At 35.3% G+C, this 24,644-nt stretch overlaps 1 pseudogene; it reads right to left on the reverse strand.

The window, feature by feature from the left end:
• Nucleotides 1-610: 610 nt before the first annotated feature.
• LOC101009829 lies at nucleotides 611-3,241 on the reverse strand (annotated as a pseudogene).
• Between the last annotated feature and the right edge of the window lie 21,403 nt (nucleotides 3,242-24,644).

Consider the following 24,644-nt stretch of genomic DNA (forward strand, 5'->3'; position numbering starts at 1 on the left):
ATACTGATTTGCTAAAATAAATGTGATATATTAACACTTCACTATAAAGAATGCATATCGGAACATTGATAAACAGTAAATGAGTCTTATTAAGAATAGTTTACTACAGTAAATGTTGGCTAAATAAATGTGCATATTGTGAAGCACTGTGAGTGATATATGTTTTGCCACATACTTTTGTTATCGTGAGCTAGATAACACATGTGTACCCAATTTGGCAGTCATTTTCCATTGCTACTAGTGTCATATGTTTTAAGAAATGTGTACAGTGTGAAAAACTTAAAAATATTCATGAATAAAAAATGTTTTAGAAAAAAATAGATATTTTCAAGCAATTATGTAGAGTCTCACTGTGTACCTTTCTTTTTTTTTTTTTTTTTTTTTTTTTGAGACGGAGTCTCGCTCTGTCGCCCAGGCTGGAGTGCAGTGGCTGACCTCAGCTCACTGCAAGTCTGGGCCCTGGGTTCCCCGCCATTCTCCTGCCTCACTTACCGAGTAGCTGCTGGACTACAGGCTACCGCCCACCTCGCCCAGCTAGTTTTTGTATTTTAGTAGAGATCGGGTTTCACCGTGGTTAGCCAGGGATGGTCTCGATCTCCTGGATCTAGTGATCCGGCCTGCCTCTCGGCCTCCCAAAGTGCTGGGATTACAGGCTTGAGCCACTGCGCCCAGCTCACTGTGTAAATTTCAAGGCAAGAGTTGTTTTCTGTAAAACAGATCATTGTTCTATCATATGTTTTTTACTTGTCTTAGTGCATTTCTTTTGCCTCCTCCAGTGTTGCATTAGTTTGCTCTATTCTTTATTTTTGTGTGCAAACGACATGCCAGTTAAAATGAAAACTATCTCATATGCAGGAAAAAAAAAGTCTGGATTGTAAAAACCAAGAGCTAATTCTTACTAAATTACACCATCTGATTCAAGTAAAAAATGACCTAAACACTAGTGATAAAATAAAGACAAACCACATTCCATGTATAAAGCAAAGATAAATGTCTGCTGAGTGTTTTAGTTCACATGTTTTAAAATGCTGCTGCAGGTTTTGTGAGGAATTTGAGGGGAAGATTCCATAGCAAAAGGTGGTAATGTGGCCTGTATTGACTTAAGTGGTGACCCAACTGGGCTGCGAAACTGCAGGATGCCCATGGGCTCCAGGTGCTTGTTAAAGAGGAATTCCACACTGTTGTTCAGAAATCCTTCATGCCCTCTCTCCCCAAGCTTCCCATCCTCTACCAGTTCGGTTTCTAGTATTTCAGCATCTTCTTTCCTGTTAAATAACTTGTCTAAGTAACTAGTGTAAATGTTTTCCTTCTCCACTCATTCACACTTCCTTACCTCACAACAAAACTAATTTGTGATAAAATAGTTCTCCCCACCACCCACAAACCGGCTGTCCCAAGAAGATTGGTACAAGACTTCTAATGGAGCCAAATTTGCCGTTCCTTTTTTCTGTTTTTCTTGGCTTACTGTCTTTCATATCAAACTTTTCATTTCTAGTTGGGACTCTGACCTATTCGAGTTATTTAATTTCTCAACAACATCAGTAGGCTCGTGTTGTGAACTAAGTTGAGTAGTTTCTACAATAAAGGAATCAAAATCAAACCCCTGATTTTTTTTCCCTTCGTTTTTCAACCAGTTGCTGAGAGGCTTCCTCAAGCGCTCTCTGGGCTTTAACGAATCCATTCCTTTCACATTTTCACTTCCTTTCTTATCAGATTTTTCTCTGCTTTATTATTTCCAACTGGAAATATCTATAATAATCCTGGGCTCATAGTAATGGTTAACTTTACTCTCTCTCCAAACTAAGTTATGTAAATATGACGATGACCTGGCTTTGTAGTTACAAATATGGCTACACTTCAAATGCTTATTTGTTGTCATGATGATCTGGGTGCTGCCAAAAAGGCTTAGTACAGCAATTGGATCCTCCAGATACTTCATACTTTTCCCAATGTCCATCCAAATATTTTCGGGGATCAACTTGGACTTCATCGGTGACATCAGACAGAGTTCCTGGGTCAAGCAGAATTTCATCAGTATCAATTTTGTTATGCATAGACCAATCATGCACTGAAAACTAACAATCATACCTTTCCCGGTTATAAATGTGACTGTGAGTTTCATCCATAAGCAAAATATCATAAACTTCATCGTCAATATGAAAAAGATGACTTGAAATTGGCTCATCCATTGGAAAATAATATACGTTCATGTAACGATGGGACAGCACTTCTTCTGCTGTTAACCCATCTGTGGGGATAAACATCAAAATTTATTCCAGGAAACCCAGTGCTTCTCAACTAATTCCCTGAAGCAACTGAGTTATAGGTTTTTGTGGTTCAGTCATTTCATTTCTAATGTGAACTGGAATTACACTGAGAAGTTCCTGACAATCTTCCTCATGTATAACAGGACTGGACTTTAAAATCAGCTGCACCTGTTTGAGTTCAGGTGCACCTGCAAAAAGGGTTTACCAGTCAGCATTTCAGCAAGGATGTGGCCTGCAGTCCACATGTCAATGGCTTTACTATAACTATTAGGAGAAAGTAAAAGATGTGGAGATCTGTACCATTTACCTACCAATCCTTCAGAAAGATGATCATTATGGGAATAATGAGGAGCCATGATCTCTGCAAGACCAAAGTCCCCTATCTTCAGCATCATGTCTTCAGTGTTAATGAAAAGATTAGTTGGTTTGAGATATCTGAGCAATACATTTGCAGAGTGAATATACTTAAGCCACCTTAGCAGCTGATACATGAAAAGTCTGGCATGCTCTTCCAGTAAAGTGTCCTGCTTCAGCATATTCGCCAAGTCTGTCTCCATGTAATTCTGAAAAACGTAAATACTGTTAAGTTTGGTAAGAGAGTTCACATTGTTTGTTAATTGGCTTCCACTGGTACTAGGAATTTCAAACACTTTCACAATGTTATGATGTCAAATCTTCTAATAATTTTGATTTCATGTAGAGCATTTTTGACAGTCTGGGGATCAGTAAGGACAATTTTCTTGATGGATTCTTTTATCGCAGTCATCGTCTACAGCAGAAAAAAAAAACAAGCTATTGCCTCCACAGTCCAAAGGTTTTAAGTTCATATATCCAGAGCCCAGATCAAAACCATGAATGTTCATGAGACTTTCAACTTTCTCTGCCAGTTTGAAACCCTTACTATCGAGTTTTCCTTTTGAATCGTTGAACTTGTGTAAACAAGGAAGAAAACTGACATCAAAAGGAAAGATCTTTTAAACAGGGAGAAGAAAAATAATTATGCTTCCACAGCAAGATGGTTTCTTGATGTTCATTGCATTTTACAAACAGGCTTGTTCAGTTCCCCTCAGATATAAAGCTCAAAAAGCTCTACTCATACTGAGAATTTAAGAGATTGCAGTACTCATAGTTCAAGAAAGGGACAGCAACTCTTCAGACATTTAAAGAAAACACTCAAGAAGCTCCAATGAAATGAAAGTATATACTATGCACCCAGATTTACTGTGATAAATGATTTAACATTTAACAAAAATATGAATAAATATGCACACAACACAACAGGCTTCTATGAACATTCTCCTCACAGTGCAGACACATTCAATGTTGGACTGGCCCTGAGCAGCATTGTTCTAAGGTGCTGGCAAGCACTATTTCCGTTTTGCTTCTTTTCTTCCTTTGTTGCTATATATTTCATCAGGAAGCCCTGGCGGCTGTTGGTTAACAGATGTCTTTTGTTAGTGATCAGGTGGCTCCGGCTCACCACAATCACAACCAAAGCTACTGTCCATCTTACTCTGATCCAACGGGACTTCCACTCATCAAGAGAGTGTGGGCCCATGGACAGTGGGCTCACGTCTCCAGCGGTACTGGCAGCAGCAGCTGCTTTACCACAGTTGCTGCCATGTCAAACTCAATTTCTCTAAAAGCTTGACTTTTTCTTCAGTTGACAATATTGATTTGAAAAGAAAGTGAAAGTGAAATATTAAAATCCAGTGAGAGATGTAATTCTCAAATGTCTCCCATGAACCAGCAGCATCAGCGTTACCCAGGAACTCCGTAATTTAAATATTTGCACCCCATTCCAGACCTTTGAAACATGAATCTGAAGACAAGCCCCTGAAATCTGCTATAACGAGCCTTTCAAATGATTCCAGTTTGCTTGAAGTTTTGAAAATCAGTGACACATGGAGTAAAACGGAGATGTTTATGAATAGGACTCATGTAACTTAGCAAATTTTGTAGGTTAGAAGGCTCTTTGTTGTTTATCCAGTTGTTTCATTGTTTGTTTTAATTAATTAATTTATTTATTTTTTGAGACAGTCTTGCTCTGTTGCCCAGGCTGTAGTGCAGTAGCATGATCTTGGCTCACTGCAACCTCCACCTCCTGGGTTCAAGCGATTCTCCCGCCTCAGCCTCCCGAGTAGCTAGGAGTTCAGGCATGTGCCACTAGGCCTGGGTAATTTCTGTATTTTTGGTAGACAGCAGGTTTCATCATTTTGGCCAGGCTGGTCTTGAACTCTTGATCTCAACTGATCCTCCCCCATCAGTCTTCCAAAGTCTTGGGATTACAGGCGTGAGCCACTGCGACCAGCCCACATCATGCTTAAAATGTATGATAACAATAGCACAAACTATGGATGGGAGAAAATGAAAATGCAATGTTTTCAGGTCCTTATTCTGAAATTAATGGAGTATAAAATTATCAGAAGGTAGATACTGAATAATGATAGAAGTATATTTTAAATTAGCCTGCCACCATGCACTGCTAATTTTTTATTTTTTTTATTTTCAGTAGAGATGGGGTTTCCCCATGTTGGCGAGGCTTGTCTTGAACTCCTGACCTCGGGTGATGCCCCCGCCTCGGCCTCCCAAAGTGCTGAGATTACAGGCATGAGCCACTGTGCCCAGCCTGTTTATTTTAATTTAAAGATTATCTTAATATACAGGTCATCAAGGTTTAGAAATACTTGACTTTGCTAAGCAATTCAAAACGAAATGATGCAGAAATTAAAAGGACATTATTCATTTCCTAAAATAGATTAATATGTAAACAAGGTATTTGCTATGAAAACAGAAAACACTCCAGGTATTTAAATTACAATGAAATTTAAGCCAAGAGCAGTGGTGTATGCCTGTAGTCCCAGCTACTCAGGAGGCTGAAGCAAGAGGATTGTTTGAGCTCTGGAACTGGAAACCAGCCTTGGCAAAACAGCAAGACCCTGTATTTAAAAAAAAAAAAAAAATTGTAGGAGGGAGGCCAAGGTGCGAGGATCATTTGAGCCCCAGAGTTTGAGAACAGCCTGGTCAGCATAAAAACATACCAATTCTACAAAAAAAAAAAAAAGAAAGAAAGAAAGAAAAAAAAAGTTCTAATTAACAAATTAGCTGGGTGTGGTGGCATGTACCTATGGGCCCAGCTACTCAGGAGGCTGAGGCAGGAGGATTACTTGAGCCTGAGCCCTGGAGATTGAGGCTGCACTGAGCTGTGACTGAGCCCTGGAGATTGAGGCTGCACTGAGCTGTGACTGCATCACTGCACTCCAGCCTGGTTGACAGAATAATTTAAAAATGGAATATATGCAGGAAACTTGTTTTCTTTAAAAGTATTAGAAAAGGATAAGGAACAGTTATCAGGAGGAATCATGGGAGGAAATCTGGAAGTGTAGAAACCAAGGAAGTTATTTCCAGTGGTCCAGCTGCCTGCATCATTAAGAAGAGCTGTACTCTAGGTAATTAGCCACTCAAACAGCATTTCTTCAATGTGTTCAAGCACTTGACATATCTGCAGGGGTAGGAAATTAATGATGTCTGCTTTCCTTCCAACTTCCAAACCTTTTATATGCTCCTCTAATTTTAGCATCTATATTGGAATCCTACTGGCAAGGGAGTCTGGGAAATGTAGATCCTAGATGTCCAGTGCTTGACACACAGCTAGACATTAAAAGGGCAATGGCTGTTTTTTTGTTTGTTTGTTTGCTTTATTTTGTTTTGTTTTTTTCTTTTTTTTTTGAGACGGAGTCTCACGCTGTCGGCCAGGCGGGAGTGCAGTGGCTGGATCTCAGCTCACTGTAAGCTCCGCCTCCCGGGGCAATGGCTGTTTTAATACAAAAAGAAAACATTCCACACAATCAGTCTACCTCTCTGATCAGCTTTGAAACACACCTTTCTATCTACATGAAAGCATAGAAACAATCATAATGAAAATATGTGTGTGTTCCAAGTATAATTGTGTAAGTGAACAAATGATCATTGTTTTCCTTAAAAGGAAAGACATGAAATCTCATCAACCACTGGAGTCATGTCTGGGTGTTCTAGAGAATGTTCTGGTTTACCGTCATACACCCGTTACCCCATACGATCTCATTTCTTTATGATAATCAGAATCAATCACCACATGGTCATAAGGAACCACAAATAGCCAGATGACAGGAATATATCAGAACAGGTAGGACAAAATATCAGCTTCTAGTTCAATCGAACCTTTGCTGTGTTCTCTTTTGGAAGCACTCCTATCTTGCAGACAACAAGACCTCTAAATAAGAAGAGGACAAAGATGGAAAAATAAAAGGTAAGAATAACTGAGAGTGCAATTAGCAGTAGTAGGGAGAGAGTATTCTGTTTACATCTCTTGTTTCTTATATCTATGTTCTGGCTCCAATAAAACTGTTAAAATACCAAGTCTGTGGCATACTCCTCATAGATTGGTAACCTAAATATGTAAGCTCTTATTACCTAGTTGTGACATAGCTTAGATTTTAACATTCTGTCACAACTCTTTCGCTATATATCAAAACCATTAGTTGTGATAGGTGTTGCTCATTGCCTCCTTTTCTACAAAATGATTAACTTGTCAAAAGCAGTATTGTTTGAGGCAGCAGAATAATTAGTAAGATATTCACTCAATCTACATTTGGGCAAAAACGTTGGAAGGAAGGATGGTAAATAAATATTAACATTAATTTTATTTTATAACACAAAAAATAATCATGTTATCTTAGATTTGAAAGTGGTTCAATATTATCAACCTGCCACCATGTAGCCAGTTTGTTCTTTCATGGAGAGGGAGCATATTAGTGGTTCCGCTTTGGATCCTACCCTTGGCAGATCGGGCACTCAGAAATAGTGACAGGTGTCATGACAGGTCATGAATTAATGAACAAGTATGGTATGGCTGAGAACAGAAGCTGACAATCATATACAGAATAGGATAATTGGTTCTCTTGACTATCAAAACCCTCCCCTACAGTGGGTGAACTTTGTTGAGCTTCCAGAAGAACACAAAATATGTTCAAAATATCCATCTTACTATCAACATAAAATCATCACAAGTATTCATGTCAACGATCTATGACCATGCAGTAAACTATCTTACTACCTAAAAATCAGTATATATTTTACTTGTGGTCGTATTTTATACAAAAAAAAATTGAGCAACAAGCTTCACTTTTGACATACCAAACATTGGGAGGATGTCCCTCCAACTTTTCTATATAACCACATATGTATGCCATTGTAATGCAGCATCGTACCTCTTCAATAGATGCCACAACCTTCTAAAATCTAGGAATAAGATTTTGTTTATTGTATTTTGTTTTTTCCTCAGATACATTTTATGAGATCTCCATGAGCCCATAAGAGAGGACTAATGGACAAATCCGAATATATCATAAGTAGGTACCCAGAAGTTGAAGTCACTTTCAAGAGTCGTAAATGGCCTGAGATTTTAACCAACTTGCAAGCTAACAAATTTGGGTGCCAGAGTCTCATGGATATTAGTGACTAACATCCATCGGTCAGAGATGAAGAGAAGTTCATTACTCATGGAAATAACAGTTGCCAGAGTGTCAACATATTTTACTAATTCCCCAAGCCCAGGACAATGACAAGAGGATTAGACGACACCAACGACCACAGTGAATTCCATTGCAAGAGAGGAACTCAGCTCTGGGAACCCTGACATTTTATAATAGGCCCTAAACATGGCTGTCCTTTGCTCTTGAAGAATATGTATTCATTGTATGGAACAATAAACATACGTGTCCTTTGCTGTGGAGAGAGTAATTGAAGTACATGTACATGACAAATAAATTGTATCTGAAATATATATATTTAAAAACCCTTCTAATTCAATAGGAAGTAGACTAACAACTCAAAACATAGGCAAATGTTTTGAACAAACATTTCAGTAAATATACAGAAATGTAATCACATAAAAGCATGCTTATTACTTTTAATAATCAGAAAATTACAAAGTAAATCACAATGAGTTTCTACTATGTCCGATAGAATATATAATATTTAAAAGACTGAGAGTGCTTATTTTTAACAAGAATATGGAACATATTGTTCTCACACATTGCTAGTGACCTTGTAAAACATGCAATCACTTTGGGAAAACATCTGTGAGTTTCTTATAAAGACAAATATTGTTTTTAACATGCAAATTACCTATTTCATTCTCATGTAGGTATGTTGTATCTTATTTATTGACTTTTCTCTGTTACCAGAATATAAGCACTGTAACAAATATTGAAATTCAAATTTCAACTCATTGGTATCTAATACTGACTGAACAATAGAACTATTCGTATATTTTTAAAAAAATACTTATTTATGCCTCCCTTAACACACACACACACACACACACAGAGAGAGAGAGAGACAGAGAGAGAGACTGAGAGAAAGAGAGAGAGAGAGAAGGACCCCAACGCCTAGGCTGCTCTCCAAACAAATGGAATTAGAATCTCTAGAAATGGGTCTGGGTATCACTGTCTCATATGAAAAAAGTCCATAGGACATCACAGCTATGCCAGCCATTAATACAAGAGACAAGATTCCCACTTGCTTTAACTATTTCAAGGAACAATTAAGTAGCTACACAAACATTTGTGACATATTTTGCAAATAAATTTGGAAATCATTGATATTAAATGTCACAATGACCAATGTTATAAATTATTTCTACCAATAAAATATCAGGAATATCACAAATTTAAAAACTAGCATGCCATATTTAGGTTGCCATATAAGAAGCCTAAAGCAGTTAGAACAGTACTTGGCATATGTGCAACTTTCAATGTGTTAGTAACTATATATACATATATATACACACACATATTTATTATACATAATATATTATATAGATAATTAATTATATATATAATCAATGAGCCTCTGCAGCCTATTAAAATAATTATATAGGAGCTAACTGACAGATAAATATTATTAAAAAATATATATATGTATTTTTTTTTGAGATGGAGTTACATTCTTTCATCTAGGCTGGAGTGCAATAGTGTGATATCAGCTCATTGCAACCTCTGCCTCATGGATTCAAGCAATTCTCCCTGCCTCAGCCTCCCAAGTAGCTGGCATTACAGGCACCCGCCACTACGTCCAGCTAATTTTTGTGTTTTTAGTAGAGAGGGAGTTTCACCATGTCAGCCAGGCTGGTCTCAAACTCCTGACCTCAGGTGATCTGCCCACCTTGGCCTCCCAAAGTGCTGAGATTACAGGCATGAGCCACAATGCCCAGCCAAAAATAATAATATTAATAACTATTCTTGGTTTTATTATTAATAGTAATATTCCCATTACATTTATTATCTTCCTCTCAAAATCAAGATAAAATGTGATATAATGGAAATATAATCACAAGTTTTATTTTATTTTTAATTATAATTCCCCCAGCATATATATATCTATACATCACAAGAGTAACTAAAATTAATTTTGCCTCAATATCTTTATTTTTTAAATAAAATGGTGACGTAGTCTTACAGATCAGTTGAGCCTCTGTAGCCTGTTAAAATAATTATATAGGAGCTAACTGTCAGATAAAGGCTCTAGTTATTTAATGTGCGTTGAAAATATCAGGTTAACAAAGCTTTTGCATAATCTTATGCAATATGAATGTTAGTTTTAATCTTTTTGGATGGCTGTATCTTGTGTCTGGAGCATCTCTATTTCACAGTCATTTCCAGCTGGATGACAGAGGCTAGAATTATATCTTCTACAAGTGATTTTCAGGAGTAAGGATCCATGAGTATAGCTACTTTCTGAAATTTGTGCATGTATGTGAGACAGAGAGGGCCACAAATTAGTTATAATATCACTCTGCTCAATTATACCCAGCAACTGTACTTAACTATAGAAGAAAAGATATTAGATTTTTAATTTAAAAACTAAAGACAAAGTAACTCTCCAATTCTTATTAGAATCACAGACCTGATGATGTTCTTCTCAATATTATGTTTCTCTTTTTTTTTTTGTATATTGAGCTATTTATTCATGTGCTTAGAACAATAGGAAGACAAATTAGTTGTAATGGGTAAATTATTTTTCAGATCATACATGTTACCAGCTTCCGTTTGCTTCCACTGAAGTTTAGATTTTAAGCAGCAATTCAATTTCCAAGTTGATTGTTGCATATAAGCAGCAATTAAATTTCCAAGTTGATTTTTGCAATCGAAGTTAAAATGATCCTTGGCAATACATAAGTGAGAAAGTATTCTTTGCCTCTTACAGAATCCGTGGTTACACAAGCCACCGAATTTTCAAAAGCTTGTATTATTACTTATTGTCTTCCCTTCCTTTTTTTCCCAAATGTCCCATATTTCCCAAAATTATAAAATTCTGGTAATTTTATTTCTTGGGTAGTTCTCACAGTGATCATCTCCTCTGCAATATCACTGCTCCACGGAGATCCAAGTCCTCATCATTCTTTGGCTGGTGTCCTCTAGTAGATGACATATTCTTTTCTCATCCATTTATCTCACTAATCAACTGACAAAAGATCCTTATCAAATATGTAACTCCTGGTGTTTATATTTTTTAATCTTTATCATCACTTGCGAAGATTTTCTTCTCAGTATGTATCTCAAAAGCATTATTGCCTTATAATAACTGTTATTTGTATGACTTCTGCCATAATTAACAACCTTTGTCCTGTGTATCACAGACAACATACAGAACGTCATGAAGAAGTCTTGGAGATAGGATTGAGACGTTTCACTAATACCTTCAATATTACATATTCTATGTCTATAGGAAATTTCTACTCAGAAGAAAGGAAAACTCATGGTTTTACACACTATTCAAGAGTGAAGAATCCACACTGCTGGCTTCTAGCTATCACTCTAACGTTAACTTTCACCACCTAATATAAACAGCTATGTATTTCTTAGGTCAAAATATTTTTCCACGACTCCTACAAATGCTTCTTTATGAAATCAGGACTAAATCCAGCACATAATTTTAAGCTACGTTATGTATGTTTGTATGCAAGAGGTGAAAACCCACTGGAAAACTTAACTCAGAAGGATAATATATTCAAAATCAAAGAGTTAGAAGGCTATGGCTATGTTCTAAGTAAGAGGTAACATAGTTGGGGTTACAATAGTAGGAAGTGAAAGCGTTTGCGTTATGGATATATTTATAAGTTTTAGCCAAATAATTTGATAACACTAGAAATAGGATGAGACCATACAAAAACACTCAGTGCTGACTGAGGATTTTGCCTGAACTACACATAAACTAGGGGAACACTGGGGGAACAACCTGACAACATGTTTGTTTGTTTGTTTGTTTGTTTTGAAAAGTGAAAATCCAGAATTAAGTATTGGTTATTTTAATGTACAGATGCTAATTAGCATTCCAAGAGCCTATTTTAGATAGCAGGTTGAAATGTGAGCATCAGGATCTAGAGGGAGGGACGATATGGGGAATATATATTTAGCTACTAAATTAACCCCCAAACCACTGTGTCTTAACAGAATATTTAGTTCTTAAACCATAATTCAGTAAATATTGCATGACTCATTAAATGGCACTGTGACAAGTTTCCTGTGATTTTGTGATTCCATCATCTTAATCACAATACTCCTATATAGCCATCAGAGAGAGCAATAGAGAACGTAGAATACCATAGAGGAGTAGTTATGCCTACTTCTGAAGGGTTCTATCTACTTAGTCCTCCATAACATTGACCAGAACTCAGTAACCTGCTGCTAAATTAAATGCAGAGGAAAGGTGAGAAATGTTTTTAGCCTATCTGTTCATGAAGAAAAAATGTGACCAGTAAATCCTTGGCATCTGTGACAATCTGTGGAATTAACGAGCAAACTAAGAAAGGTCTCTTTATAAGATTAATATTTTTATTATACTTTAAGTTTTGGGGTACATGTGCAGAATGTGCAGTTTTGTTACATAGGGATACACGTGACAGGGTGATTTGCTGCACCCATCAACCCGTCACCTACATTAGGTATTTGTTCTAATGCTGTCTCTCCCCTAGCCTCCAACCCCCCACAGGCCCTGGTGTGTGATGTTCCTCTCCCTATGTCCATGTGTTCTCGTTGTTCAGCTCCCAGTTATGAGCGAGAACATGGGGTGTTCGTTTTTCTGTTCTTGTGTTAGTTTGCTCAAAATGATGGTTTCTAGCTTCATCCATGTCCCTGCAAAGGACATGAACTCATCCTTTTTTATGGCTGCATAGTATTCCACGGTGTTTACGTGCCACTTTTTCTTTATCCCGTCTATCATTGTGGACATTTCAGTGGGTTCCAAGTCTTTGCTATTGTGAATAGTGCTGCAATAAACATACGTGTGCATGTGTCTTTATAGTAGAATGATTTAAAATCCTCTGGGTATATACCCAGTAATGGGATTGCTGGGTCAAATGGTATTTCTAGCTCTAGATCCTTGAGGAATTACCACACTGTCTTCCACAATAGTTGAACTAATTTACACTCCCACCAACAGTGTAAAAATCATTCCTATTTATCCACATCCTCTCCAACATCTCTTCTTTCCTTTTTAATGATCGCCATTCTAACTGGTGTTGAGATGGTATCTTATTGTGCTTTTGATTTACATTTCTCTAATACCCAGTGATGATGAGCTTTATTTCATAGGTTTGTTGGCTGCATAAATGTCTTCTTTTGAGAAGTGTCTGTTCATATACTTCACCCACTTTTTAATGGGGTTGTTTGATTTTTTTCTTGTAAATTTGTTTATGTTCTTTGTAGATTCCAGATATTAGCCCTTTGTCAGATTGATAGATTACAAAATTTTTCTCCCATTCTGTAGGCTGCCTGTTCACTCTGATGATAGTTTCTTTTGCTGAGAAGAAGTTCTTTAGTTTAGTTAGATCCCATTTGTCAATTTTGGCTTTTGTTGCCGTTGCTTTTGGTGTTTTAGACATGAAGTCTTTGCCCATGCCTATGCCCTGAGTGGTATTGCCTAGGTTTTCTTATAGGGTTTTTATGGTTTTAGGTCTTAATTCATCTTGAGTTAATTTTTGTATAAGGTGTAAGGAAGGGGTCAAGTTTCAGTTTTCTGCATATGGCTAGCCAGTTTTGTATTTATAGATAATTATTATTTTTTAACTCTGCAGGGAAGAGTTTCTTTACACGGGTGAACTTCTGGTCAGAGGTATCTTCTACCATAGAACATAATGAAACAAGACTTGGCCATGACATAGGAGGACATAGAAAGGGAATTTGGGAAAGGTATCTGTGTCCTCATGAAGGGATATTGGGACAGAAATATCTTGTGCCACAAGAGGTCTTCAGACAGGGACATTTTGTTATAAATGGTTGTGTTACCTTAACTGAGAGAATCAAATTTGTCAAATGTTGCTTACAGGCTGAGTAAGATAATTTCTGAGAAATTACCATTGAAATCAACATTTAGAAGTAAATTTCTGCTTGAAAGGACTATAGGGACAGAATCCTGGGCAGAAAAGATAAAAGAAATAGCACAGTTGTAAAAATGAGCATAGAAATAAGTGAAGGACACATAGGGTCATATAGGGTCATGGGAGGGATTTTTTTCTCTTTCTTTTTCATGTATGCTTGTACATACAGGACTAATTCAAGAAAGATGGAACAGTTAATTATGAAGAAGTGAATGGGAAGAAATGCATATGTAATGAGATTAGATCATGAATCCAGTGCACAAGAAAACCTGTGCAATCAAGTGCACAAGAAAACCTGGCCTTGGACAGGACAACAGATGGTACCTCAGTACATCATTCAGTTAGGGGACTTAGTGATTCTGCTAGTTTTGTGTATTTGATTTTGGTTACTTTGTGACCAGAATAATCCCCTAGAACAAAATATTAGGGGACTAGAGGACATGTACTGGAAAGTCAAGAGTGTAGGCTGAAGTGCAGGAAGCTTGGATGTCAATGAAGGTGTCATTATTGGCAGTGCAAGTTCTAGGGTTTCACCATGGAATATGGCTGAGTAAATGAGAGGAAAGCTATTTGGTGGTGAATTCAAGGATTTAAGGATGCATGTGTATGATAGTATCAAATATAGCTTTATTTACTTCTAGAATTTTAGGGTAAATTTCTCTGCCAAAGACTCCTGAGTGACTCATACAAATAGACCAAAGTGATAAACTGATCCCTAAAACATAAAAATCATCCTAGATATTGCAAATTCTTGCTTAATGACTTAAAATAAATTATTCCTGCTTTTCTGATTGATGATAAAAATAGAGAATTAAAATTTAGCTAAATTAAAGCTAAAATTCAACTTATTATGTTTGACATAGTAATTATTTCTGTCAATTTCTCTTTGGTAATTAGTACATTTTAATTAAATGTAAAAATTAATTCATTACTTTTGTTCTCAATGCATGAGCATTTACCAATCTCAAAGGCAAAAGAGGGCATTAAAAACTTTCTAAGTTGAAAATGTTAAGCCGAATAGAATTAAGGAAAAATGGCATATATGTATGTCATTCTAAAACAAAATTTAATATAATACAAAATTTTCATTTTTTGATGAATATTAACTTGATCCTAAAGGTCATATTTTATTAAAGTACTAAGCTCTATTTTTTATTTTGTTTCAATTTTGAAAATTCATATATACAGGTGTTAGTTTATAACAAAAACAAAATTTCATTTTCATATTTTAAACACGTTTAATGAAGTGCATGTTAATGTTAAATTAATAGCAATTTATGAATTAATATGTAATTAAAATAAAAATCCAATTTTAAAATATGATTTATAATTTTTAACTGTAGTTCAAAGTATTACAGAAAATATCACAGAATGGAGGGAGAGGCGAAGGGAAGAGGGAGAAGAGAAAGAGGAAGAAAGAGATTAAGAAAAAAAATCTAAGAATAAATATTCTAGTTCCAAGAAAAATAATGTAACGGTACAATATGCATTTAAAATTGAAGGCACAAAAGCTTGATTCACAGCTTTCCTACTATTCTTCTTTTTGGAGCCATTCCAAGTGTCATTATTAAAGTGGCTATTTACATATAGTGTCATAACATGGTAAGCTAAAGGCTAAAGTTGGTAGTAGAAAGAACTTCATTAAAAAGGCTATATTTTAAAAATAAGAAAGTCTTTTTACAAGTAATGTTAAATGGGAAATTAAGGCAATGACCCAAATAATTAAAGTAAAACAAATCCTATGCATCTGAGGGAAAAATAGAAGTTTGAGGCTTAAATCATCACAAATTACTGTCTACATTCATCAAATTAATGGGGCAATTACTCATCATGCACTTTAGGTTACGTATCCTCAAATTGAAGTCATTTCTATATGGAAAGACTGATTTACTGACTTTGCTTTTTTCTTTTCCTCAAAGTAAAAGTTTGAGATTTCCTTTAATTCAGTGATTGATTTCTTTTAATAAAGTGAACTAATTCTAATAATGACAGGAGACAAATTGGATATTTGATCTACACTGTCAAGCTGTGTTTATTTTATTTTGAAACCCATATATTTTGAGGGTCAAACATTCAACTTGTAACAAATGTAAAAATCACATAATAAAATTTGATTCATTTAAGTTTTCTTTTTTCTTATTTATTTATTTATTTATTTATTTATTTATTTTATTTTGAGACAGAGTTTTGCTCTTGTCGCACAGGATGGAGTGCAATGGCACGATCTCTGCTCACTGCAACCTCCACCTCTTAGGTTCAAGAGATTCTCCTGCCTCAGTCTCCCGAGTAGCTGGGATTACAGGCTTGAGCCACCACACCCAACTAATTTTTGTATTTTTAGTAGAGACAGGGTTTCACCATGTTGACCAGGCTGGTCTTGGACTCCTGATCTCAGGTGATCCACCTGCCTCAGCCTCCCAAAATGCTGGGATTAAAGGAGTGAAACACCACTCCCAGCTTAAGTTTTCTTAAATATGAAAATTAGAACCTTATGACCATTAAAACTCTACATACCTATTATTTCCTGACATTCTTTGAAAACCTTTTAAAATGTGGTCAGAACCCACAATCTTACATTTTTCATGAACATCAGAGGGCATTGAGAATGGATGAACAGCAGCAACATGTACATCTCTTTGCTTCAATAGTTTATCTTTCTTTCTTTTCCTTCCTTCCTTTGTTTCCCTTTCCCTTTTCTCCTTCCTTCCTTCCTTCTTTTTCCCTCCCTCTCTTCCTCCTATTTTTTCCTTCTTTTTTCTTCTCTCACCCCCTTTTATTATTTCTTTGTCATGGGAAAACAATGAAAAATAGGAAATAGTACTGAAAATAAGAAAAAATTGCTTAGAACAGTATAAATTCAGTCACGCCACTATTTTTCAAAAAGAAAATTCAAATTTTAAATAATATGAAAATGTTATGTGTTCTTACCATGAAAATGATAATCATAGGAGGTAATATACGTTAAATAGTTTGTTTTAGCCATTCAAAAAAGTATACATGTGTCAATGCATTATGTTGTACACCATAAATATCTACAATTTTTACTTGTCAATTTAAAAAAGGATGGAAATTTTAAAGCCAAAATGCAAAACAAATTAAAAGAAGAATTCTACAAAGGCAAAACTATTGTAGAAGAAGGAAATAAATCAAACTTATTTCTGTACTCAATTGATAAAAGGCATTAGAATTGGGTCCAGTTTAGTGTTACTGGAAATAAAGCTTCTAAGAGTATGTGTGTCTGTGTCTTTTGACGGGCACATGCATTGCGTTGACATCTATTATGTGTTCACTGATGCAAAATTGGGGTCACAGGCCATGAGACTGTTTACTGAAAAAGTTTTTCTGACAGAAGTTTTTATGGTTGTTCATACTAATTTAAAATTTTACAATGAATGTATGAGAGTCCAGTTATTCCATGTCCACATTAAATTTTTCCATCTTTATATCTAAAGTTAGAATATTCTGTCTTTTGACTGTTAACCAGTTGTGTACTTCTGTGGTGGTATATCACATTGGTTGCTAAAAAATAATTTTATTGAAAACAAGTTTATTTATTTATTGGACCTTGAAATAGTATTTACTTTCATGTGTGTGAATTCCCTCCTTTCCTATTTTCATTTTGATCTTTGTCTTTTTTATGAATATTAGACTTTTTTTTTTTACAGATTTTACACAGCACTAGATATGAGTGTTACAAAACAGTGCATGATTTTTTCAAGAAGAGGTAAGAGTACGTATGAATTCCTTTATTCACTCTCTTAGGTAGGCCTTCCTTTAGCAAACAAAAGTTCTTAATTTTAATTTAATCAAATGTATATCTTTTATATCTAATACTATTTACCTTCTATTTAAAAAAATCTTTACCTCATGTTACTCATGCTTAAAAAGATATTATTTTATTTTTATTTTTACAAGCTTTATTGTCTTACATTACCAGCTTGATTTCACCAAGCTTTTTTGCATAGCATTTAGCCCCACAGCTACTTCTATTTACTGAAATTCTTGGTGTTTCACCTAGTGTATTAGTAGGTTACATGTAGGCATATCTTTGAAGGGCAAAAAGCTGTCACATTTTCAGATTATGTTTCGTCAGAGCATTTTTCTCTCTGTAATTTTATCTTCTATTTTTAGCTGCTGTGGTTAAATATAAATCAAGTCTTAATTTCATCATCCCATTTTTTTCTCTCTTGTACTTAAATTTCCACCTTTTCTGGATTTTTCTATATCATGTAGACATACCTGGATGTTCTTTATAATGAAATATGCATTCATGCAAAACATCCCTCTTCTTTCACATTCCTCTCCAGCTATTTATCGATTTCCCTTTGCTTTCACCCAAAACTCTTTAAAATAATTGTGCGTATTCTCTCCAATTAATCACCTACCTTCTTTTCACAATCCACTCCATTCCAGACCATTTCACTCTAACTGCTCTTATCAAGGTCACTAATGACTCTCGTATTGCTGAATTTGCATGGTTGCTTGTCTGTCAATATCTTTATTAGTTTCTCAGCATCATTTGATGTAGTTTTCCATTTCTGCTGTACCAAAATGTTCTTCTTTTAGATTATATGTCACACTGATATGATGTATATGTTAAGCCATTTCTTTATCCACTCAGTGGATAATTGATTATAAAGAGTGAAAAGTAAAAAGAGGGAGCCATCCTAAGAGGCTGTTACAGTAAACCATAAGAGTTAGTTTTGGACACAGGTGCTAGGGAAGGATAAAGACACACACACACCACACACACACACACACACACACAAACACACACATAAATCAGAACAGAGTTTTTGGTTAGAATTAATAGAACTATAAGGTATTATGAGCTAGTGAATGAAAGGGAATAATATCTCAAACTGGCTTAATTTTTAGCTGTGACAATTGACTGAATGTGGGCGCAAGTAACTAAAACGGACATTCGGGAAAGGAGAAGATTTAGACAAATTTTGAAATTTCTCACTTAAGTACATCAAGTAGGGAATAGGATGTATAACTTTTGTGGCATTTGAGATATAATTTTGAGAGTCCTTGGAAGATAATGTGCATCAGAACAAAGAACCTATGGAAATAATATAGAAAGTAAAGAAAAAGAAATGAGAGCTGAACCCTTGCTTCTTCCAATGTTTATAAATAAAATCACAATGTGAAAATAACAGAGGGCATTGAAAAGGATGGCAAGAAAATGAATAATTTTGATATTCCTGTAAACAAATAGAATATTTAAAAACATATGAGCTGTCTTCTATACCAAACAATGTTAGGAAGTAGAATAATATTGTATCAGAACTAAGGTCACTGGGATTTGTCAACTTAGAAATTATTGATGATCAAAAAATAATTTTATGACAAGAAGAAGATGGAAATTCAAAGTAGAGTGGTTTGAGAAGAGAATAGTAGATTGCAAAGATGAGAGTAATTAAAACAATTACTTAAAGAAACTTGAGGATGAGCCAGGAAAATGTGTTCCATTAATTATCTGGCACTTTGAAAAATTAAGACACAATGAGAGACAGTTTTGGAATAATACAAATCTAAGGAAAAATTCAATTTATGTTTGAAGTAGAATATCAAAGATTGACTGAAGAATGGAGACTTTTAAGGTACAATCTCCCAGTACAAGGAAAGGGAGAAATATTTTGTAGGTCTTTGTTTCTTTGTGTGAACCAGAGATTGACTTAAAGATGGAAAGACATTCTTTGGCTCTGTTTATCTCTGACACGTATTATGTAACCCTTTAGAATAGCTGTTTGCCATTAGATAAAGTAGCCTTTAGAATCAATTTACTCATAACTCTCTCCTAATTCACCTCAGAGGATTTTGGACGTAACATCAAAACTGATTCACAAAAGTCTGGAATTAAATAGAAACAATGACTCTGACAAGGAAATATCTCCATAAAAGTGAGTATATTTTCTCTGATACTCCATGATTTTGACTGCCCCAATCCAAATCCTAGAAAGAAGCCTTACTCCTAGAAAATAACAAAGCCAGTCGTTAATCCTCTTAGAGTTACAGGAAGTGGAGGAGGAGAAGGAAGAGGGGGAAAACTTACCTGACCAATAAATGAGTTAATGTTTCAGCATAATTTTGGTTTATATTTAAAGGTTCATCTCTTTATTTCTTTTCTATTTTATCACTCTACATCAAAAATGGGTCACCATCTATGATACTCTGCCTTGACGAAGTGTTCTCTCTGAGGTGAATCTTTCAAGAAGGTTAAAGTTTGAATGCATGTAGTATGCACTGACATTTTCATGAGCCTCTTTAGCTTCAGATATATTTAAGATTTTTATTTTCAATAGTATACCTGAATCTGTATTTTAGGTGTGGGCTTGGGATAGATGAAGGCCAACCTATATTCTGAGGTTAATATTGCCTGCATAACAAAAGTCTTTTCCATGCAAAAGCATAGCCCAGCCATGTTCTATATTGAATTTAGGAGCTAAACGCCAAGACAATTGAAATATAATGTCATGCATGCTTCATTGTCTTTTCACAAATGTCCTTCTTGCATTTGGAGGGGCTGGGTAAAAGTAGAATTCAGATTTGAGGAATCTAATGTTATATAAGTCTATATGTTTAATCTATCTGCATTGATTACTGGCACAACTAATGATTTTCTCTATTTCATTGGTACAAACATTAACAAAATCTCATATTGCATGGCTAGGTTTTTATATTTTAAAATGATATACTAAGAGGTTTTTAATTTTTTAACAATAAGAAAAATCCCCTTTTTATTCAGGGGAAGAAAATAAATGCTCCCTCTGGCTTAGGAATGAGCTAATTATTTGTCATCATTCTAAACAAATAGATATGATCATCTAAATGGTGTTTCAAACGTCTGCAAAGAATATTAGCATTCAAACTAAAACCAAGGCACTTTAATATTCTCATCAGAGCTGATCAGTTAACCAAAGTGGGTCATTAGAAAATAACTAGCTAGGCATTTCATTAATGCACAAATAACCCAGAATAATATTCATAGTTTTCACATTTGCCTAATGTGCATGCAGACCACAGTGTTCAAACATGACTTTTTTTTTACTATGTTACTATCTTAATTTCAAATTGTATTTTAATGTATTTGTATAAAAACACTGGGGCAACAGGAAATGTAAGAAACAGAAAACAAATTCAGAGCTGGTCATTTGATTGTGTAACATCAGGGTCACTAGCTCTAGCTATATTTCAGGTCTTTTGTACTTTGACGTTGGAGCAGATCTCTTACTCTTTCGAATACACTGCTCTTTTGGCAGCAATGTCTTTACACTCTCTCGATTTTCTTCCTGCCTCTCTAACAGCTTTTTCTCTTTATCCTTTCTGCCTTCATCCCTCCATAATCTTGGGAATTGAAAACCATTCCTGATGCCTCTTTTTTCTACATCCCGCATAGCCAATCATATTAGTCATGCTGCTCCAGTGAAACTAAACCAATAGTGCATATATATATACACACTATTTGCCTGCGTAACAGAAGTCTTATATATGTGTGTATATGTGTGTGTGTGTGTATATATATACACACATATATATATATAGAGAGAGAGAATGAAATAGATTATAGATATAGGTATGGATATATACTAAGAGATTTATTATAAGGGATCAGCTCACACAAATAGATGGATGAAAAGTCCCACAAACTTCCATTTGCAAGCCAGAGGTCCAGGACAGCCAGTGGTATAGGCCTAATCCAAGTCCAAAGATCTGAGAATTAGGAAAGTCAGTGGAGTAAGTCCAAGTCTGAGCCCCAAGGCTTGAGAACCAGAAGCTCCAATGTTTGCTAGCAGAACAAGATAGATTTCCCAGCTCAAACAAAGAGAGAGAACTCTCTTTGCCCCTGTCTTTTAATTCTATTCTGGCCTTCGAAGGATTGAATGGCACTCACTCAGACAGGTAAGCATTGTTTTCTTTACTCATTCTACCAATGTAAATGCTTATCTTTTCTGGAAACAGCTTCACAAACACACACAGAAATAATGATTTACCAGCTCTTTTGAGTATCCCTTAGTCCAGACAAGTTGGCACATTAAATTAACCGTCATACCAATAAACACACATTTTTGTAGATTTCATTTCATAATCATCTAAAATTTCACCCACTTTTATTTCACAAGTTAATCCAAATAACCAAAATCATTTTTCTGGACTATGATAATTGCCGTTATTACTGGTTTCCCTAAATGAACCATGCCTCTCCTAGCCACATATTATGAATATTTATTGAGTAAAAATGCATTCTAATCATTCTTGTGCTTTCTATACTAAAAAAGCTTCCAACCACTTTAAATGAATAATTTCCAAAATAATCTATTACTTGGCTATGGTTTTATATAATGATTTTCCCATGTAACTTCCCAACATGTTTTCTTCTGAGAAAATATGGATTGCAATTCCCAGCCAGGCTTTACATACTATTTTAAAACTTCTTTCCATAGTTTTATTTTGGCTAAATATAATTTGTCTTTTAAGTAGTTGCTTAAATGTGACTTCATAAATAAATCATTTAATGACTACTAAAATTGATTGAGTAGCCAGAGTAGATGGTTTCATAGTGTGATGGTTAATATTGAATATCAACTAGATTGGATTGAAGGATGCAAAGTATTGTTCCTGATTGTGTCTGCGAGGGCATTGCCAAAGGAGATTAACTTTTGAGACAATGGACTGGGAGAAGCAGACCCACCCTCAATCTGGGTGGGCATCATCTAATTAGCTGCCAGAGTAACTAGAATAAAGCAGGTGTGGAATAAAGAATGTGGAAGGACTAGACTGGCTGAGTCTTCCAGCCTTCATCTTTCTCCCATGCTGGATGCTTCCTACCCTCGAACATGAGACTCCAAGTTCTTCCACTTTTGGACTCTTGGACTTTACATCAGTGGTTTGCCAGGTGCTCTTGGGCTTTCTGCCACAGACTGCAGGCTGCACTGTCGGCTTCCCTACTCTTGAGGTTTGGGGACTTGGACTGACTTCCTTGCTCTTCAGCTTGCAGATGGCCTATTGTAGGACGTCATCTTGTGATAGTGTGAGTCATTACTCTTTAATAAACTCTTTCATAGATACATTGATCCTATTAGTCCTATCCCTCTAGAGAACCTTGACTAATACACATAGCATGCTGCACTTGACATTTTTAAAATATGTAATGCACTCCATAACCTATTTGACTATCACCACACTAGAGTGTAAGCTCTAGGACAGAAGGGATGATATATTTTGTATACAAGTGCATTTCAAACATCTCAGTAATGCATACTACATGGAAGAGGACTACATGATGAATTAGTACACTTTATCTTATAATTCACTTGATTTTGGAAGATGTGCAAAATTCAATTGATGTTAATCCTCCCAATGAATTAATAACTGTCCTTTTTGGTAAGATATATTATTTATCCCATAAAAATCTTCATTTGTTGCATGCTGTTAAGACCTTAGAACAAAGTAGTTTATCATAGTTTTAAAAAAATGGTAGAACACTATAGGAGCAAGTAGAGGGGCATTAATTAGACTTTCTGAAATGAATGGTTTAGGGCTGTTTTTTTAAAAGTACACTTACATGAAAATAGTGGTTTCAAACAATAAATAGATCAAAATTACGAAGACAATGAGAGCAGAGAAGATGAACCAGGCTTTGGAAACAGGAAAGCAGATGGATAAAAGAAACAAAACATAAACAGACAGAGTGGGAAATCAGAAAACAAAAATAAGGCTGAGATTCTCAGAATGTCTTGGGAATTATTATCGATGATCCACATATCTCTAAAATTGCGGGGTGCCTATGAAGCTGCAACAGGAGAAATCATATGAAATCTGTCTAAGCAAAGATTAGATCCCTGATACCAACTATCATACATTCAATCTGATAAATGGGTTCTTCTCCCTTTGCCAGTAGACTGTAAATTTACTCTCTGGGGACATTGAGCCCAATAGACTCTGAAGAGGTTACAAGACACAGCTGCAACTAATGGTACTCTAATCATGGAAGTAATTGTAAAGTCAATCTTCAGAACAGTGGTGAAAAGTTCTCACTAGACAGTTTCTGAAACAACCTGTGAGAGCAATGGTAGCCAGGCTTCAAATTCCACACAGAGACTAAAGGATTCCTCCAAGCAACACTTGTCGGTTTATGAAAAGAAACGTGCAGATACTTTCTTGGTTGGTGTCTGTAATGTAAGGGTCTGGGAAAGTCATTTTCCAATAAAATAAAAATCAAGAAGCTCCTCTGATCTACACAGAGTTTTCATTCAGTTTAAAGACTATCCTACTCCTAAATACGAAGAGAAAAGCAAGACTCGGTAAACAGCAGAAAACATCGAACATGAAACACTGATATCAAAGCATACAGACACATAGAAGAAATCTAAGGAAAGAGAACATTCAGGAAGCAGGAAAAAGGGAAATGTAAGTAAATAAACAATATTTATATCCTAGAAGAAAGAATAATAGAGTATCCATAAAAATACCAAAATACTCGACAAAGGAACAGTAAGAAAGATTTCAACAGGACTTTCTCCAGGAAATAGAAGAAGTTGCTAAACTAGATGAAAGTACTGAAAGAAAAGTGGCATTTCTGGTGGAAAGTTAAAATACATTTTATTACAAATACCTGAAAAACCAAGCAAACAGAAAAAAAATCGATTATTTATTCTAGAGAAAACATAAATTTTACAGGTAAGAGAATAAAATCATGATATAATAAATTTGCGTCTATAAGTAATAATTATCTAGTCTATAATGTCAACATCTAATACTGATGTAGCCCAAAATTATGATACAATTATTTTTTAAAAGTTAAGAGAACGTTGTGCACACCCATGTGGAGATGGATGTAAGAGAGGTAATTGTATTTTTCCTTGGCCTCACTTAAAAATATTCTCAAGAAGACAAGCCAAATATATAATTAATTAATTAATTAATTAATTAATTGAGATGGAGTCTCATTCTGT

Source organism: Papio anubis, chromosome 4 (assembly GCF_008728515.1).
Source record: "Papio anubis isolate 15944 chromosome 4, Panubis1.0, whole genome shotgun sequence".
NCBI lineage: Eukaryota > Metazoa > Chordata > Mammalia > Primates > Cercopithecidae > Papio > Papio anubis.